At 34.6% G+C, this 20,488-nt stretch overlaps 1 protein-coding gene across 1 annotated transcript in view; it reads left to right on the top strand.

Annotated features, from left to right (window-relative positions):
- The first annotated feature begins 2,050 nt into the window (after positions 1 to 2,050).
- snap25a (synaptosome associated protein 25a) overlaps positions 2,051 to 20,488 on the top strand; it is a 65,898-nt gene continuing 47,460 nt past the window's right edge. The window contains exon 1 of the mRNA XM_061987411.2: positions 2,051 to 2,212. The gene's annotated coding sequence lies outside the window, so the exon portion shown is untranslated. The remainder of the gene's footprint in view (positions 2,213 to 20,488) is intronic.

The following is a 20,488-nucleotide window of genomic DNA, read 5'->3' as shown; positions in this document are numbered from 1 at the left end:
CCACAACGACATCCTCAGTTCAGATCCCACATCAGGGCAAGGAAAAAACTCAACCCAATGAGACGACAATGAGAAACCTTGTTAAAATACAAACATGTAATGTTTGTATTTTTAAATAAAGCAAATTTAAATACTTTTTTTTTTTTTTTTAAGGTATCCTGCATTTTAAGAAATACTATTGTGCGTGCGTGTGTGTTTTTAGGGCAAGGAAAAACTCAACCCAATGATAATGACAGACAAATACAAACATGTAATGTTTGTATTTTTAATTAAAGCAAATTTAAATTTAAAAAAAAATAAAAAATTCGAAGATATCCTGCATTTTAAGAAATACTAATGTGCGTGCGTGTTTTTTTTTAGGGCAAGGAAAAACTCAACCCAATGACAATGAGAAACAAATACAAACATGTAATGTTTGTATTTTTAAATTAAAAAATAAATAAATTCGAAGATATCCTGCATTTTAAAAGATACTAATGTGTGTGTATTTTTTTTCTTTTTTTAGGGCAAGGAAAAACTCAACCCAATGACAACGAGAAACAAATACAAACATGTAATGTTTGTATTTTTAAATAAAGCAAATTTAAATTAAAAAAAATTCGAAGATATCCTGCATTTTAAGAAATACTAATGTGCGTGTGTGTGTGTGTTTTTAGGGCAAGGAAAAACTCAACCCAATGACAATGAGAAACAAATACAAACATGTAATGTTTGTATTTTTAAATAAAGCAAATTTAAATTAAAAAAAAATAAAAATTTGAAGATATCCTGCATTTTAAGAAATACTAATGTGCGTGTGTGTGTGTTTTTAGGGCAAGGAAAAACTCAACCCAATGATAATGAGAAACAAATACAAACATGTAATGTTTGTATTTTTAAATTTTAAAAAAATAAATTCGAAGAGATCCTGCATTTTAAAAGATACTAATGTGTGTGTGTGTGTGTTTTTTTCTTTTTTTAGGGCAAGGAAAAACTCAACCCAATGACAACGAGAAACAAATACAAACATGTAATGTTTGTATTTTTAAATAAAGCAAATTTAAATTAAAAAAAAATTCGAAGATATCCTGCATTTTAAGAAATACTAATGTGCGTGTGTGTGTGTTTTTTTAGGGCAAGGAAAAACTCAACCCAATGACAATGAGAAACAAATACAAACATATAATGTTTGTATTTTTAAATAAAGCAAATTTAAATAAATTCTTTTTTTTTAAATTCGAAGATATCCTGCATTTTAAGAAATACTAATGTGCGTGTGTGTGTGTGTTTTTAGGGCAAGGAAAAACTCAACCCAATGATAATGAGAAACAAATACAAACATGTAATGTTTGTATTTTTAAATTAAAAAAAATAAATTCGAAGATATCCTGCATTTTAAAAGATACTAATGTGTGTGTGTGTGTGTTTTTTCTTTTTTTAGGGCAAGGAAAAACTCAACCCAATGACAACGAGAAACAAATACAAACATGTAATGTTTGTATTTTTAAATAAAGCAAATTTAAATTAAAAAAAATTCGAAGATATCCTGCATTTTAAGAAATACTAATGTGCGTGTGTGTGTGTTTTTTTAGGGCAAGGAAAAACTCAACCCAATGACAATGAGAAACAAATACAAACATATAATGTTTGTATTTTTAAATAAAGCAAATTTAAATAAATTCTTTTTTTTTTAATTCGAAAATATCCTGCATTTTAAGAAATACTAATGTGCGTGTGTGTGTGTTTTTAGGGCAAGGAAAAACTCAACCCAATGATAATGAGAAACAAATACAAACATGTAATGTTTGTATTTTTAAATTAAAAAAAATAAATTCGAAGATATCCTGCATTTTAAAAGATACTAATGTGTGTGTGTGTGTGTGTTTTTCTTTTTTTAGGGCAAGGAAAAACTCAACCTAATGACAATGAGAAACAAATACAAACATGTAATGTTTGTATTTTTAATTAAAGCAAATTTAAATTAAAAAAAATAAAAAATTTGAAGATATCCTGCATTTTAAGAAATACTAATGTGCGTGTGTGTGTGTGGTTTTTTTTGGGGGGGGGGCGTCTATTAAAAGCGGCTGCTGACGTCACAGCCTCCGCCATCTTTGCCGCGCTGCGCTGCTTGACAGACGGAGAAGAAGTGAGGAGGACGGCAGCACATCTTCTTCTTCTCTCGGGAGGACAACAACATCTACCATCTTTCCCGCAGCGCTGAACACAAGCTCAGGTGACTTTCTTCACTTCCCATCTTTGCTCCTTTATGCGCCATCTTTATTCCGCCGCTTTTTTTTGCGCATCGGGGCCGCAGCGCACAGGGACGCGCACGCACAAAGGTTGACGTCTTGAGGAGCGATACTTGCGATTCTGCGTCATTTTCTGGAATGTTATTGATAATTCACAGTTCATAAGGGGGGGACGTGACGGTGCGTGCGTGACCCCCCCTCCCCCCTTCCCCCCTAAAAAGCGCGCAGTGGATGAATGCGGTGCGCAATAATGCGTCGGTTCCATGTGGGCGTTTTCAGCACCGCGGACAGCAGCCTCGCATGACTGAAGACGAATGAGTCGACCAACTGATACTTCTCTACCCTGATTTTTCTGGATGACGTCACCGATGGACGGTTTGAAAGACGTGTGGACGCGACGATACGGAAACGGTCGTGGGTGACAGCGGGACGTGCGACATGACACGCGTGCGACGTTACGTGGGCTGCCGCGCGAAAAGGAGTAGGCAGAAGCGGAGTTGATGCGGTCTCATGTGAAAATGCGCCATGATAAATAAAGTGGCCCATATAAATGGGGAGGGGGGAGGGGGGAGTGAATGCGTCCTTTTGGTTGACACGCGACTTGAGAAATATATCCATCCATCCATTTTTTCTACCGCTTGTCCCTTATCATATGTATAATATAATATATCCTATATGTCTATGGTATGTCTTTCATACGCAGCTCTAAATGTGCACCTTTTTGAAACAAGTATTTGTATTTTTTGATCAAATGTCTATCTTTACTATACTGTATATGCTAGTTATTTTTTTTATATATATACATATGTGTGTATATATTATATATGGCTGTGAATCTTTAGGCACCTCACAATTGGATTCGATTCTTTAGGGCAGGGGTAGGGAACCTATGGCTGGAGAGCCAGGTGTGGCTCTTTTGATGACTGCATCTGGCTCTCAGATAAATCCTAGCTGATATTGCTTCACACGATAAGTAATGAAAATGCATAATAAAGAAGGAAAAAAACATATAAGTCGCACTGGAGTATAAGTCACATTTTTTGGGGAAGTTTATTTGATAAAAGCCAACACCAAGAATAGACATTTGAAAGGCAATTTAAAATAAAAAAGAATAGTGAACAACAGGCTGAATAAGTGTACGTTTTATGAGGCATAAATTACCAACTGGTATGTTAACGTAACATATTATGGTAAGAGTCATTCAAATACCTATAACATATAGAACATGCTATACGTTTACCAAACAATCTGTCACTCCTAATCGCTAAATCCCATGAAATCTTGTACGTCTAGTCTCTTACGTGAATGAGCTAAATAATATTATTTGATATTTTACGCTAATGTGTTAATAATTTCACACATAAGTCGCTCCTGAGTATAAGTCGCACCCCCGGCCAAACTATGAAAAAAACTGCGACTTATAGTCCGAAAAATACGGTACTCTAAAAATGTTGGTCTTACTTAAAAATGCACGCATTTAGTTGTATTCAGAGTTAAAGAATATTATATGGCTCTCACGGAAATACATTTTAAAATATTTGGCTTTCATGGCTCTCTCAGCCAAAACGGTTCCCGACCCCTGCTTTAGGGTAATGATTCGATTCAGAATAGGTGCTCCGTTCAAAAATCAATATTTATTTAATAACACTGGGTGCCAGTTCTATGGTGAACTACATTCCTCCACAAAATAGATATATTTATGTATTACTTAAAAGAAAACTGGTTTTGTTGAATAAAATTCTACCCAAACATTTAATAAAAGTGGCTAGACAGGACAGATTTGGGTTTAAATCGATTTTATCTATTTTAATTATTTATTTATTTATTTTTCAGAATATGTTGCACATGAATTGTGATATGTACATATTATATTATGTATGTAATGTATGTAATGTATGTATGTATATATATATATATATATATATATATATATATATATATATATATATATATATATATATATATATATATATATATATATATATATATATATATATTTTATATATTATACTTCTTTAAATATTCCCTCTCACCCCACAATGTGTCCATAAACCTAAAAGTCTATAAATTCACATTAGCATGAATTTAAGTGGACCCCGACTCAATTTAAGTGGACCCCGACTTAAACAAGTTGAAAAACTTATTGGGGTGTTACCATTTAGTGGTCAATTGTACGGAATATGTACTGTACTGTGCAATCTACTAATAAAAGAATCAATCAATCAATCAATCAATACACTATAGTGTAGTTTATTAATGTATTTTTATTTTTATTTTTATTTGGACAATGTCTATGGAGAACTCTACTGTACCTTTTCTAAAGGGAGCTGCACTTTCTTTCTTTTTTGGAAGTTTTTGTAATCTTTAAGTAAGACAAGAACACGTGTTTTTTAAAATGTGTTTTTAATGCATTGTAAGTCATAAAATATGGCAAGTAAGAGGTGGCTAACAATGCAGATAATGTGAGTACACTATAGCACCCATAAAGCCTTCCAAAAACATCCAAAAAGCGCCAACAATACCCCATTTACATGTGGTGACCTGAATATTAGGAAGTTTTAGCAATATTGTTATTATAAGTGCTAACACTGAGGAACTACTTTTAGTAGCTAACTAGCTGTTGCTGCTATATTGACATAATGAGCTGCTGCATCGCCTCTGAGTTGGTGAAAGTTAATTCTCGATGATAAATCATGCCTCTCACCTGGATAGTAGAAGGTTGTAGACATAAACCCACAAGTTGGTCAACATTGACATCCAACTTAGACCCGGAGATGGCCAGAAAGACACGAAAAGGCGCTCGTTTTTTAACCCTTTGTGAGGATGATGATGAATTGTTGATGTAAAGGGGAAGATATAAACATCCCATCAGTCTTTATCCCAGTGAGAGCAGACATTGTACAGTAAGTGATTGTTTTATTATGTTTCTTGTCTCTCATCAAGTCTGCCGTGATTAGTAGTGTTGTTGTTGAAGGAAAAGTGAACGTTGTGATGCGTCTGTGAAATTAATACGCCGTCGTATGCTTAAAATGATCAAAATACATAAATATTACATGTTATTATGAATGTTACTACATTACATATATACTTATATAAAACATTTCCACAGCACTTTATAGGCGGAATAGAGCGACTCCTATTACCTCAATTATTAGCTGACTCTTGCTAGCTTTTATTTACAATGTATAATGCATAAAAACAGAAGACTATGTGTTCATAAGGATTTTGAATGACAGGCAAAATAAAAAATACAGTTCCTCTTTAAAACAAAATAATAGTTAATTAAATTGTAAATATTTTATAACATTTTAATAAAATGTAAATGTATTAAAATAAATTGTGTGTGTGTGTGTGTGTGTGTGTGTGTGTGTATGTATGTATATATATATATATATATATATATATATATATATATATATATATATATATATATATATATATATATATATATATATATATATATATATATATATATATATATATACAGAGGTGGGTAGAGTAGCCAGAAATTGTACTCAAGTAAGAGTACTGTTACTTTAGAGATTTATTACTCAAGTAAAAGTAATGAGTAGTCACCCAAATATTTACTAGAGTAAAAGTAAAAAGTATGTTGTGAAAAAACTACTCAAGTACTGAGTAACTGATGAGTAACATACACACACATATCATATATATATATATATATATATATATATATACACATACATTGATATATACAGTATATCATTTATATTTATTTATTTTGCTGTTTTTGTTTACATGTTAAAGGTGTTTTAATGAATATACATGCATGTTTAACACATATAGATTCCTTTCTTTCATGTTGACAAGAATATAAGTTGGTGTATTACCTGATTCTGATGACTTGCATTGATTGGAATCAGACAGCAGTGCTTAACGTCCACGTTTTCAAATGCAGGAGAAAAAAAGTTCCTCCTTTCTGTCTAATACCACATGAAAGTGGTTGGTTTTTGGTATCTTATTTGTCCAGCTTCCATATTCGTTTTCACACACTTTACAAGAAATACATTGGCGGCAAATTCCGTAGCTTGCTAGCTTGTTTGCGCTGGCTTTCGGAGACTCTTATTTTGAAAGCGCAGGCGCGATGGAGCGGCACTTTTATTGTGAAGACAGGAACTGTGCAGTCAGTCTTTAGGCTTGTGACGGGATGTACGTTTGAAATAAAAAAGTGCCTTTTTTCCTTCACACTTTTGATTGATTGATTGAAACTTGTATTAGTAGATTGCACAGTACAGTACATATTCCGTACAATTGACCACTAAATGGTAACACCCCAATAAGTTTTTCAACTTGTTTAAGTCAGGTCATGTGACCGCCTGGCTCTGTTTGATTGGTCCAACGTCACCAGTGACTGCATCTGATTGGTGGAACGGAGTCAAACGTCACTAGTGACTGCATTTTATTGGTGGAACGGAGTGAAACGTCACCAGTAACGCAGGCACTTTGAAGGTCTGTCTGACAGACCAAAACAAACAAAGCGTGCATTAACAGATCGATAAAAATTAGTAGCGAGTAGCGAGCTGAATGTAGATAAAAGTAGCGGAGTAAAAGTAGCGTTTCTTCTCTATAAATATACTCAAGTAAAAGTAAAAGTATGTTGCATTAAAACTACTCTTAGAAGTACAATTTATCCCAAAAGTTACTCAAGTAGATGTAACGGAGTAAATGTAGCGCGTTACTACCCACCTCTGTATATATATATATAGTATTATTATTAATAATAATAATAATAATAATAATATATATATATTTTTAAACAGTAGCAGGTAAAAAAAAAAACCTCCAGAATGTAAAAAAGCTAAACAAAAAAAAGCATGTAAAGAAGGAGACGGAAACAAAATGGCCGCTCACAAAAGCTGCAGTGGTGCAAAGAGAGACGACTTAGTGAAGCTTTTAATTTGAAATGAAATGTACTTTATTTAATAATACTTATTTTATTCACATTGTGTATAATGTCATTTGTTTAGTTATATTGGGACTAAGACTACATTAGCATGCTAAGCGTGAGCATACAGCAGTCCTGCTGCTTGTCCACTTGTGTGATATCATGTGCGATACAAGCGGTCCTGCAGTGTGTTTACTTGTGTGTGATATCATATGCGATACAAGCAGTCCTGCAGCATGTTTACTTGTGTGTGTGACATCATGTGCGATACAAGCGGTCCTGCAGCGTGTTTACTTGTGTGTGATATCATATGCGATACAAGAGGTCCTGCAGCGTGTTTACTTGTGTGTGATATCATGTGCGATACAAGCGGTCCTGCAGCGTGTTCACTTGTGTGTGTGTGTGATACCATGTGTGATACAAGCAGTCCTGCAGCATGTTTACTTGTGTGACATCATGTGCGATACAAGTGGTCCTGCAGCATGTTCACTTGTGTGTGTGATATCATGTGCGATACAAACAGTCATGCAGGGTGTTTACTTGTGTGTGATATCGTGTGTGTGATATCATGTGCAATACAAACAGTCCTGCAGGGTGTTTAGTTGTGTGCGTGATATCATGTGTGTGGTATCATGTGCGATACAAACAGTCCTGCAGGGTGTTTACTTGTGTGCGTGATATCATGTGTGTGGTATCATGTACGATACAAGCAGTCCTGCAGTGATTACTTGTGTGTGTGACATCATGTGCGATACAAGCGGCCCTGCAGCATGTTTACTTGTGTGTGATATCATGTGCGATACAAACAGTCCTGCAGTGTGTTTACTTGTGTGCGTGATATCATGTGTGTGGTATCATGTGCGATACAGTCATACAGGGTGTTTACTTGTGTGTGATATTGTGTGTGTGATATCGTGTGTGTGATACCATGTGCAATACAAGCAGTCCTGCAGTGATTACTTGTGTGTGTGTGTGATATCATGTGCGATACAAACAGTCCTGCAGATGGTTTACTTGTGTATGATATCATGTGCAAAACAAACCGTCCTGCAGAGGGTTTACTTGTGTGTGATATCATGTGCGATACAAGCAAAGTGTTACTTGTGCAAAACTGGACAGCCAGTTAACATCTAAATATCCTCCAATACACACACCATTTCCTCTATTTTACTAAAGTCATTTACAAAAGGTAAACATGCTAAGCTATAGGCTACTAGGAGCTAGCAGCTACACAACAGCTAAGCACACAATAGCACACAAGCATAGCATACAAACGAGTATCAAATAATTATAGTTGCATATTACTTACACATACAACGTGTCCAAGGCAGAAACGCATCAGAAAGTATCCAGTAACAAACGTGTCCGCATCTTTCAACTTACTGCGTCATGAGCTTAATGAGTTATTGTGATCACTCGGTCTCACCAAAAAAATACAAATACCACTCCACTTCACCTTAAAGACAGCACAAGTCCATTCCAGACGGTTAATAATAAATATGTTAGTGTTTTTCATAACTACCATTCTTCTCTATTTGACTCATTTCACTTCATTAAACGCTTTCTCACATTCACTACTAAATAATACATTATGTATGATTTCCGCTGATATCGTTTTCAATCAATATCAGAATCAGCCAATATCGTATCGGAAGTGAAGAGTTGTAACTGTCACCACGACAAAGTGCGAGCTGCGGCGTTGTGACATCAATCAGGATCATCACTCTTGAGTCTTTTCCTCCAGTTGGAATAATCATGTTTAATATTTGCCAGCTGCTCTGTGACAAGATGCATCAATATTGATGATGTCATCATAGATGGATGGGACTTTAAGGTGGAACAATATCCATCCATCTTCTTCCGCTTATCCGAAGTCGGGTCACGGGGGCAACAGCCTAAGCAGAGAAGCCCAGACTTCCCTCTCCCCAGCCACTTCGTCCAGCTCCTCCCGGGGGATCCCGAGGCATTCCCAGGCCAGCTTCCCAACGTGTCCTGGGTTTTCCCAGTGGCCTCCTACCAGTCTGACATGTCCATCCTGACCAGATACCCGAACCACCTCATCTGGCTCCTCTCGATGTGGAGGAGCAGCAGCTTTACTTTGAGCTCCTTCCGGATGACAGAGCTTCTCACCCTATCTCTAAGGGAGAGACCCGCCACCCGGTGGAGGAAACTAATTTCGGCCGCTTGTACCCGTGATCTTGTCCTTTCGGTCATAACCCAAAGCTCATGACCATAGGTGAGGATAGGAACGTAGATCGACCGGTAAATTGAGAGCTTTGCTTTCCGGCTCAGCTCCTTCTTCACCACATAGGATCGGTCCGTATCACTGCAGACGCCACACCGATCCGCCTGTCGATCTCACGATCCACTCTTCCCTGACTCGTGAACAAGACCCCGAGGTACTTGAAGTCCTCCACTTGGGGCAAGATCTCCTCCCCAACCCGGAGATGGCACTCCACCCTTTTCCGGGCGAGAACCATGGACTCGGACTTGGAGGGGCTGATTCCCATCCCAGTCCTTTCACACTCTGCTCCGAACCGATCCAGTGAGAGCTGAAGATCCTGGCCACATTAAGCCATCAGAACCACATAATCTACAAAAACCAGAGCCCTAATCCTGCAGCCACCAAACCGGATCCCCTCAAAGCCCTGACTGTGCCTAGAAATTCTGTCCATGAAAGTTATTTTTACAGAATCTGTGACAAAGGGGAGTCCAACCCTCACCGGAAACTGGTCCGACTTACTGCCTGCAATTGAAACCAAGCTCTGACACCGATTATATAATCAGACAGTCTGATATTCCATACTCTCCGAGCACTCTCCACAGGAACACGGTCGACAAAGCACATGGTTGGGCAAACTCCCATGCACCCTCAAGGACCCTGCCAATAATACAGGACAAAAACCACACTGTTCCTCCTGAATACAAGGTTCCTGAGTAGCCTCCTCTCCAGTACACCTGAATAGACCTTACCGGGTAGGCTGAGGAGTGTGATCCCACAATAGTTCGAACCACTAACCCGGTCTGCCAATCCAGAGGCACTGCCCCTGATGTCCACGCGATGTTGTTGAGTCTTGTCAACCAAGACAGCCCCTCAGCATCCAGAGTCTTAAGACACTCCGGGCGGATCTCATCTTCACCACATAGGATCGGTCCGTATCACTGCAGACGCCATACCGATCCACCTGTCGATCTCACGATCTACTCTTCCCTCACTCGTGAACAAGACCCCGAGGTACTTGAAGTCCTCAACTTGGGGCAAGATCTCCTCGGTGGCGCTTTGCCAACGAGGAGCTTTTTAACTACCTCAGCCCCAGAAATAGGAGAGGCCACCAAAGATTCACCAGGAACTACTTCTTCATAGGAAGACGTGTAGGTTGGGATTGAGGAGGTCTTCAAAGTATTTCCTCCACTGATCCACAACATCCGTAGTCGAGGTCAGCAGAACACCAGCCCCACATACACGGTACTGACAGTACCCTGCTTCCCCTCCTGAGACACCAACCACCTTGCGGCCACAGCGCCGATCGGCCGCCTCGACAATGGAGGCACGGAACATGGTCCACTCGGACTCAATGTCCAGCGCCTCCCTCGTGACATGTTCAAAGGGAATTGAAACTCTCTCTGACAGAAGACTCCGCCAGATGTTCCCAGCAGACCCTCACAATGCGTTTGGGCTTGCCAGGTCTGTCCGGCATCTTCCCCCACCATTGGAGCCAACTCACCACCGGGTGGTGATCGGTAGAAAGCTCCGCCCCTCTCTTCACCCGAGTGTCCAAAACACGAGACCGCAAATCCGATGACACAACCACAAAGTCGATCATGGAACTGCGCCCTAGGGTGTCCTGGTTCCAAGTGCACTTATGGACACCCTTATGTTTGGACATGGTGTTCGTTGTGGACAATCTGTGACGAGCACGTGGGAGAATATGAACCTTGAATATGCAGGTAGAGCGTCAAGATGGCGGTGGTTGGCATGACCGAAACTGAAACAAGGCTAGTTTACGTTTAGTGTCTGATCTACAGTACTTAGATCCAAATCACAAGTACGAACTAGAAAAGGCAATTTTGTAAGAAATTGCGTAAATGCTGAAAAGCCGAAAACAATTTTTAACAGTTAGCACGCTAGCCAGATAGCATCAGGTAACAAAAAATATAACAATTAGCATGCATCAAGTATGGAGGTGTATACTGTGGAAAGGATGCAGATATGATTAAGAGTTCTTTCTTTATTCATAGTCATGTTTGGATCAGCTAGTGTTTTTCCATGTATACTCTGTATACCAGTTTCTCTTTGTCTTCAGATTGTCTGTTTTGTGTCTCTCTCCCTTGGAATGTGAAGAAACTCCCCCATTGGTTTCTTATCAGTGGCGCGAGGGGGAGACGAGGGTTGTCTTTGTGTGAGAAGAAGTTGGTTTTCCCCTTGGAAGGCCAGATCAGCAGCCGATATGAATGTATTGGTTGAGTTGAACTCCCAAAGCTTTGGTATAAACTTGAAAATATTACAATTCTGTTTTGACGGTCCTTCTTACTCAGCATATATGTCATCGAAAGAACTTGGGATTGGCCAGTAACTTAGATTCCCTGGGAAGAAGAACTGGTCCAGTAACTTAGATTCCCTAGGAGGAAGAACTGGTCCGACGCAACAATACCTTCAAGTATATCTAAAAAAAAAAAAAAAAAGCTAAAATGCTAACATTAGCATGCTAACAATAAACATGTGTAAAGTACCAACATTTATGACTGAGGTGTATATACCTTTTTAAAATATGTCAAAAAAATAACATGCTAACATTAGCATCTGTCTAGTACCAAAATATCCAACTCTGAGGTGTGCACCTGCAAATTTAGCTAAAAGGCTAGCATGCTAACGTCAACATGCTCAAGAATCAGAATTAATGACACCTGAGAAAATAGCTAAAAAAAATGCGGCAAGTAGCAAAATATAGCGCTAGCATGCTAGCAATGAACTTACATTAGCAAGTAGCATTCTGACTTTGGAATAGTTTAAATCGGTTGAGAAATATGGAACATTTTCAAGTTTTAAACAATTGGCTATTCATTGTGGATGTGAAACTATGTCCCGGAAAATGAAGAATCCCTGGTAATTTGGGAAATTTTGGACAAAATAAAAATGGGTAGGACATGTGTGTGGTGAACAACTCTTTATTCATCAAAGCACACAGTTGTTGTAGCTAACACCTACTTCCTGTTTTTGTCTACAGCGCTAAGCCTTCTGGGTAATGTAGTATATAAACATGTACTTCCTAGTTGACATGTATTTATTCCACATTTAATGATCCGGGCTAAGACGATTAAGAACATATTTTCATGTGCAATGCTGATCTAGCCAAGAGGCAGCATTTCCATGTTAGAGATGTTGAAGTGTGATGATAATCTATCGTCGTCTCTCTTTTTTTCTAACAAAAATGAGCGCTGTAGATGGCTCTCAACAGTTAGTTGACAAATGTTAACGTGCGAGGTAAATGTGTTGGAACATAAATAATGTTGGAGACTTTTCAAGTGTAAAACATACACGGAGAATGTCTGCAACTTGTGGCTGTAATTATTATTAACAAGCACTATTATTAGTGATAATGAATGAAAAGAGTATTTTACTGATATCTCGTGTCTACTTTCAAGTCTGTCAGCTATAAAACCAGTAAAACATCAACACATTCTTGGTTTTACAATTTGTGTGAAAAATTCTCAAAACGTTTGCTGCAACTTTTTGGAAAAGATGTCAAAAATGAAAACATTTTAAGGCCAACAATCAGGGAAAAAAAGCCTTTTTAATCTTGGTGGTACTGATTAATTACTAATTATTTACTAATTAATTACTGAATAATTACTGAATATTTACAGAATAATTACTTCTTTACCGAATAATTACTGATTGTTTACTAAATTATTGATTAATTACTGTTACTGATTAATAGCTGAATTATTACTTATTACTGAGTACTTACTGATTAATTACTAATTAATTACTGAATGATTACTGAATATTTACAGAATAATTACTGATTAATTACTAAATTATTGATTAATTATTGAATATTACTGCTTAATAGCTAAATTATTACTTATTACTGAGTATTTACTGATTAATTACTAATTATTTACTAATTACTGAATGATTACTGAATATTTACCGAATAATTCCTTATTATTTACCGAATAATTACTGATTATTTACTAAATTACTGATTAATTACTGTTACTGATTAATAGCTGAATTATTACTTATTACTGAGTACTTACTGATTAATTACTAATTACTGAATGATTACTGAATATTAACAGAATAATTATTTATTATTTACCGAATAATTACTGATTAATTACTAAATTATTGATTAATTACTGAATGTTACTGCTTAATAGCTGAATTATTACTTATTACTGAGTATTTACTGATTAATTACTAATTATTTACTGAATATTTACAGAATAATTACTTATTTACCAAATAATTACTGATTATTTACTGATTAATTACAAAATTATTGATTAATTACTGAATATTACTGATTAATAGCTGAATTATTACTTATTACTGAGTATTTACTGATTAATTACTAATTATTTACTAATTAATTACTGAATAACTACTGAATGATTACTGAATATTTACAGAATAATTACCTATTATTTACCGAATAATTACTGATTATTTACTGATTAATTACTAAATTATTGATTAATTACTGAATATTACTGATTAATAGCTGAATTATTACTTATTACTGAGTATTTACTGATTAATTACTAATTATTTACTAATTAATTACTGAATAACTACTGAATGATTACTGAATATTTACAGAATAATTACCTATTATTTACCGAATAATTACTGATTATTTACTGATTAATTACTAAATTATTGATTAATTACTGAATATTACTGATTAATAGCTGAATTATTACTTATTACTGAGTATTTACTGATTAATTACTGAATTATTTACTGATTAATTACTAAATTATTGATTAATTACTGAATATTACTGATTAATAGATTAATTATTACTTATTACTGAGTATTTACTGATTAATTGCTGATTAAAAACAAATGATTACTGATTTACGGAATAATGATTATTTACTGATCAACTACTAAATAATTACTGATTATTTCCTGAATAATAACTGATTAATGATAATTACTGACTTATTACTGATTAATAACTGAATAATTACTAAATAGTTAATAAATAATTACTAATTAATTATCAAAAATACTGAGTATTTACTGAATAATTACTGGTAATTACTAAAAAGGTACTGATTAATAACTGATTTACAAAATAATCACCGAATATTTATGGGTTGACTACTGAATAATTACTGTTTAATTACTGAAAAATGCTGATTAATTAGTGATGAATTGTATCGCACATGATATCACACGCAAGTAAACACGCTGCAGGACCGCTTGTATCGCACTATTCATATTTTTATATATATATATATATATATATATATATATATATATATATATATACACATACATTTTTTTTTTAATACATATTTGTTATGTTTTTATGTTTTATGCTCTTTTTGAAAAAACAAAAAAACACAAACTGTTTCCGAGTGTAATATTTGAGATGAGGTTTGAGTCCTCGGTGCGGTGGTGTGGCGTTGGCACGTTTAAGTCCTGAGTTGGCAGATTTTTCCATTTGAATGAACAACTTTGCAACAACACTCTATATAAACAAACACTGACTAATGTGTCTGGCATGAACTAGTGGTGGAGAAGTGTAACTGCACCCCAAACTATTTGTTCTTGTATTTAAAAAAAAGGGAGATTTCTTCAGTGTTTGTGTTAAAAATAGTCAAACATGTCATCTTTGCACTCCACTGAAAAACCGGCGTCACAATGGAAGTCAATGGGGACCAAAATGGACCAGGGGGTCAAAGTGTAGAGTCCATGAACTTCTCCTATTCGGAATAACTCTGCAATTAGTGTTATTTGAAAGACAAACTTGTTCAAAACTGCGCGGCCAAATTTCAAACCTCTACTTTTTAAATTGAACTGATTTGTCTCATATGGAAATGCAGAAAAATATAAATGTTTTGGTCCAAGGCGACTCAAGTTTGCAATTAAACACAATTAATTTTGCAGTTTCAATGATGACACAATTTGCTAATTGTCATGATTGTGTTTTGAAACACTCCTCCACTAATGTAATATCTTCTGTGGTTTACTAAACAGCTGACAACATTTCCACTGAAGGATTATTACTTCAATGAAAGTTGTTGTACTCTCACATTTAATACACATGATGTATCATCACTTTATGTCAGGAACAATGTCAACACACAGAATACTAACAAGAGTTTCTATGAAATGTGTCATCTTCTTTTCATACAGCAGTTCTTAAGTTCCAGAAACAGTCGGCCATAAATCAACATAATATTCGACACACATGGTTCTGTATCGTGATTGTGGTCGTTCGCGTGAAGTCCAGTCTTGCACCGGTCTAATGCTGCTTTTTGTTGCGCTCATGTTGGGATTCATGAAGGAAAAACGACCTGACCTGAGAAACAATGTCAACCTTTGAGCTGTGGTGCCAACATGTTGTGGCGACTGAAGCTTCAAATGCTAAAAGTTGATCAGTGAAGTCACATAGATTCATACTAGTAATAATAATGACTTAATAATAATATTAATAGTTAATGTCTTAATAATAATAATAATTACTTAATAATAATAATAATGATAATAATAATGACTTAATAATGATAATAATAATGACTGTATAATGATAATCACTTAATAATAATAATAATAATAATAATGATAATAATAATGAATTTATGATAATGATAATAATAATGACTTAATAATAACAATGACTTAAAAATAATAATCATGAAAATAATAATGACTTAATACCAATAATGATGATAATGACTTGATGATAATGACCTAATAATGACTTAATAATAATAACAATAATTATGATAATAATAATAATAATAATAATAATAATGACTTAATGATAATAATAACTTTATAATGATAATCACTTAATAATAACAATAATGACTTAATAATGATAATAATGACTTTATAATGATAATCACTTAATAATAATAATGATAATATAATGACTTTATTATAATGATAATAATAATGACTTAATAATAACAATGACTTACTAATAATAATGATGGTAATAATAATGACTTAATAATATCAATAATGACGATAATGACTTGATGATAATGACCTAATAATAATGACTTAATAATAACAATAATTATGATAATAATGACTTAATAATGATAATAATAATGACTTTATAATGATAATCACAGGGCAGCACGGTGGAAGAGGGGTTAGTGCGTCTGCCTCACAATACGAAGGTCCTGAGTAGTCGTGAGTTCAATCCCGGCCTCGGGATCTTTCTGTGTGGAGTTTGCATGTTCTCCCCGTGACTGCGTGGGTTCCCTCCGGGTACTCCGGCTTCCTCCCACCTCCAAAGACATGCACCTGGGGATAAGTTGATTGGCAACACTAAATAGTCCCTAGTGTGTGAATGTGAGTGTGAATGTTGTCTGTCTATCTGTGTTGGCCCTGCGATGAGGTGGCGACTTGTCCAGGGTGTACCCCGCCTTCCGCCCGATTGTAGCTGAGATAGGCTCCAGCGCCCCCCGCGACCCCGATGGGAATAAGTGGTAGAAAATGGATGGATGGATGGATGATAATCACTTAATAATAATGATAATAATAATAATAATGATTATAATAATAATGACTTTATAATAATGATAATAATAATGACTTTATAATAATGATAATAATAATGACTTAATAACAATGGCTTGATAATAATGATGACAATACTAATGACTTAATAATATCAATAATAACGATGATGACTTGATGATAATGACCTAATAATACTAATAATAATAATGATCATAATAATAATGACTTTATAATAATGATAATAAGGACTTAATAATAATAAAAACGATCATAATAATGACTTTATAATAATGATAATGATTTAATAATAATAATGACTTAGTAATAATAATGATCATAATTATATTAATAATGATAATAATAATAACTTAATAGTAATATGATAACATAATGACTTAATAGTATTAATGATAATAATGACTAAAATAAATATTATAATCCCCCTTTCAATATAAAACTAGTTTATTTTGAAATTAACTTTGTACGCTTCAGAAACCAACATTTGTTTTTTTAAATGTTTTTATTATTAGATCATCTTCATCCTGAAGTGAGTGATTTTATTGTGACGGGTCGGATGTGGATTTTTCTCCGAAGGCACACAATCGGTTGCAGGACGTTTTTTATTGTTTTGGGTTTTTTGGATTCTGAAAAACATTCTTTCCTATTGTGAATATGAAATCACCAAAATATGTCGCATTTGTCACACAAGTAACGAGACGCAAAGGTTTGTGTTTAGTTCAGGTTTACTTTCGGGTTTGGTTTATGTTTGGGTTTAGTTTAGGTTTGGGGTTAGTTTAGAATATTTGTTTTGTTTAGAATAGGTTTAGTATAGTTTGGGTTTAGAGTTAGTTTATGTTTGAGTTTAGGTTTAGTTTAGGTACAGGTGCGGTTTAGGGTTAGTTTAAGTTTATGTTTTGGTTAAGTGTAGGGTAAGTTTAGTTTAGGTATACTTTAAGTTTTGATTTGGTTTATGTTTGGGTTTAGTTTAGGTATAGGGTTAGTTTGGAATGCGTTTGTATGGTTAGGTTTAAGTTTAGTTTAGGTATAGGTTTGGTTTAGGGTTTAGGTTTATGTTTTGGTTTAGTTTAGGGTACGTTTGGGTTTAAGTTTAGTTTAGGTATGGGTTTATTTTAGGTATGGGTTTATTTGAGGGATATTTAGGTTTACTTTAGGTTTTGATTTGGTTTAGGTTTGGGGTTAGTTTGGAAATAGCTTTTTATGTTTAGTTTAGGTTTGGATTGGATTTAGGGTTAGGTTTAGAGTTGGCTTAGGGTAAGTTTAGCGTAAGTTTAGGTTTAAGTTTAGTTTAAAGTTAGTTTAGGTTTACTTTAGGTTTAAGTCTTGGTTTAGTTTAGGATACATTTAGGTTTGGGTTTGCTTTAGGTTTTGGTTTGGTTTGTTTGGGTTTAGTTTTGGTTTAGATAAGGTTTAAGATTAGTTTAGTTTACGTTAGTTTAGGTTTCGGTTTGGGATTAGTTTAGGTTTAGTCTTTTGGTATAGGTTTGGTTTAGAGTTAGTTTAGGTTTAGGCTTAGGGTCAGTTTAGGTTAGGTTCAGTATGGGTTTGGGTTTATGTTTAGGTATATGTTTTAAAAAGAAGGCAAACACAAAATGAAGACTTGTTATCTGGAACAGGAAGTAATCAGATTACATGTGACAGCACAATCCCAAATGTTTATTTGCACTCAGAATCTTTGTGTGCAGTTAGAAACAATCAGAAAGAATAAATGATCAGATGACATGTTTGTCATCTACTAAATAGAAACGCTGACTATTCTGATCCACGTTTTGAACGCGGCTGCTGATGAAAGGATGAAATGTTGCAGCTAATTGATGAAACTTGTGAAAAATGTCAGTTATGGAAATTACTGAATAAGAAAAGGCCTTGCAACGTCACACATTTGTCTTGTGCTAAACACACACACACGCACGCACGCACGCACACACCAAAGAAAGAAGAGTAAAGACAAAAGCTTGTTGCTAAATATCATATTTGTGTGTCTTGTATTGGAGCCATGAAGTGAAAGTGAAAGCGGACTTTGCTTGCATAAAAGTCATGATGGAATAAGTCCACTGGTGAGGCAAGCGAGCACGTTATGTAAGACAACATGGCCGCTGTGAAGCCATGCAGCAAAAAGGAGAGCGAGGAAAAAGAAGTCAAGTGCAGTTAATATGAAATATGATCACGTTTTGTTGTTAATAACTGAAAACTGTCAACATTTACATTCAAAAATGTGTATACATTAATGTGTACATATACATGGTAAATGGGTTATACTTGTATAGTGCTTTTCTACCTTCAAGGTACTCAAAGCGCTTTGACACTATTTCCACATTCACCCATTCACACACACATTCACACACTGATGGCGGGAGCTGCCATGCAAGGCCCTAACCACAATCAGGAGCAAGGGTGAAGTGTCTTGCTCAAGGACACAACGGACGTGACGTGGTTGGTAGAAGGTGGGGATCGAACCAGAACCCTCAGGTTGCTGGCACGGCCACTCTCCCAACTGCGCCACGCCATATATGTGTGTGTGTATATATATGTACATGTGTATACATGTATGTATATATACATACATATATATATACACATATATGTGTGTGTATATATATATATGTATATATATTTGTATATATATATTCATATATATACTGTATATATATGTGTGTATATATGTATATATGTACAGTATATATATATAAAATTGTGTGTATGTATATATATATATATATATATATATATATATATATATATATATATATATATATATATATATATATATGTGTGTGTGTATATATATGTGTATTAGGGATGTCCGATATTATCGGCCGATAAATGCGTTAAAATGTAATATCGGAAATTATTGGTATCGGGGTTTTTTTATTATCGGTATCGTTTTTTGTTTTTTTTAATTAAATCAACATAAAAAACATAAGATACTTACAATTAGTGCACCAACCCAAAAAAACCTCCCTCCCCCTATTTGTAGTCCCACTCATTCACACAAAAGGGTTGTTTCTTTCTGTTATTAATATTGTGGTTCCTACATTATATATCAATATATATCAATACAGTCTGCAAGGGATACAGTCCGTAAGCACACATGATTGTGCGTGCTGCTGGTCCACTAATAGTACTAACCTTTAACAATTAATTTTACTCATTTTCATTATTACTAGTTTCTATGTAACTGTTTTTATATTGTTTTACTTTCTTTTTTATTCAAGAAAATTATTTTAATTTATTTATCTTATTTTATTAATTTTTTTAAAAAGTACCGTATCTTCACCATACCTGGTTGTCCAAAATAGGCATAATAATTCCACGACTGCATATATCGGTTGATATCGGTATCAGTTGATATCGTATCGGTAATTAAAGAGTTGGACAATATCGGAATATCGGCAAAAAGCCATTATCGGACATCCCTAATGTGTATATATGTGTGTGTATATATATATGTGTACGTATAGGTATATATATGTATATATATATATATATATATATATATACACGTGTATATATGTACAGTATATATATAAAATTGTGTATGTATGTATGTGTATATATATATATATATATGTGTGTGTATATGTATATATATATATATATATGTATATATGT

This window comes from Nerophis lumbriciformis, linkage group LG26, assembly GCF_033978685.3.
Source record: "Nerophis lumbriciformis linkage group LG26, RoL_Nlum_v2.1, whole genome shotgun sequence".
Taxonomy (NCBI): Eukaryota; Metazoa; Chordata; class Actinopteri; order Syngnathiformes; family Syngnathidae; genus Nerophis; species Nerophis lumbriciformis.
The sequence above is the reverse complement of the archived record's forward strand: the minus strand, read 5'-3'. Positions and strand labels throughout refer to the sequence as shown.